Source organism: Vombatus ursinus, unplaced genomic scaffold, assembly GCF_900497805.2.
Source record: "Vombatus ursinus unplaced genomic scaffold, bare-nosed wombat genome assembly UNPS02003292.1, whole genome shotgun sequence".
NCBI classification, from domain to species: Eukaryota; Metazoa; Chordata; class Mammalia; order Diprotodontia; family Vombatidae; genus Vombatus; species Vombatus ursinus.
In genome coordinates, this window is record NW_020943070.1 from 5,504,873 (window position 1) to 5,506,405 (window position 1,533).

Here is a 1,533-nt window from a genome sequence, read left to right on the forward strand (position 1 = left end):
GGGCAGACAGTTGAGAGTAACAGAGCTAACTGACAATGGCCCCATCTGGGAACAAAAGAATAATGAGAGGTGGCCCAAATCAGAAGCTATTGCCCTTTCTTTGTATCTCACAATTTTCACTCAATCAAAGGTTTGCAATGGCACAGAGACAGTAGGTCGTAGTGCTGAGACTCGAGCCCAAGTGACCTACAGCAAATCCATAGGTTCCTTCTCACTTAAATCCAATTCACTCACAAGTCAAGACATCACCCTCCTGTTGTCGTCTGTCTTCTTCGGGAACAAAGGACAGACAAGAAGAGTCCTTCTACTCTACCATGCAAGGTGCTTCTCAGTCCAAAACTTTCCTTTAATTGATGAGGAAGCGGAGATGCTGAAAGATCGCAAATAATAACAACATCTCACATTGACATAGTGAGTCATGGAATCCATGCGGGATTTAGTCCAACCTTGAACAAGAAATCCCCCCTACAACGTAAAAGTAAGTGAACATCCTGCTTTTGCTTGAAATTCTCTCACTGATGGGAGAGCTCATTATGTCCCAAGCTTCCAGACAGCTACTTTGTTAGGATGTTTTTTTCTTCCATCTGAATGTAACCCTAGCCGCAAAGCCCATTGGTATGGGACTTGCCCTTCATTGGTGCAGATCAATGCCATGCCTAAGCAAGGATGAGGCGGAGTTGATCACCTATGAGGAGAAAGTCCCATGCCAATGGGCTTTGGGACTGGAATTGTATAACCAACACTAGCCTCTCTCCCCCTCTTCCACCTCCACGTTCCCATTACCCCCAGGCTTACCCTCTGAGGTCAATCAATCAAATAGTGTGGAATAAAAAGACAAGGATTAGACAGTCCCTGCCCTCAAAGAGTTTACCATCTATCTGGGGAGCATCAAGCAGAACTCCAATCCTTCTCACGTGCGACAGCCCTCCAGATATTTGAAAACACACTGGCTTTGGGTAGTCAGAGAACTTGTGTTTAAATGCCAGGTCTGCTGCTGCTTAAATAGCAGCGGGACTTTTCCCAATCTGGACTCCCTTGCCTGATTTGCACAATTAAGAATTGGCACTAGATGACCCCTTATGTCCCTGCCAGCTGTGAAGCTGTGACCCCCTCTAACCCTAAATCTATAATCCTATGGGATGTAGGAGCCACCTCTTGTGTGCCAGTGATAACCCTTCAAATACTAGAAAAGATACTGGCTTTAAGAGTCAGAAAATGCCACCCTCTTCCCTCCTTATCTTACTTGACCCTCACTACCAGCCTGTGAAGTAGATACTACTAGTATCTTTATCTCCACCATGAGGAGTACAGAGGTGGTGTGAGAACCAAACTGACTCCATCTTGTGAACTCCATTTTATGAACAATCTCCATTTTGTTGTTTTTCTGTAAATCACTTGATTTCTGGGAATTCCCCTCTCTCTCTCTCTCTCTCTCTCTCACTTTCCTCTCTCTCTCTCTCACTTTCCTCTCTCCTCTCTCACTTTCCTCTCTCCCTCTCACTTTCCTCTCTCCTCTCTCACTTTCCTCTCTCC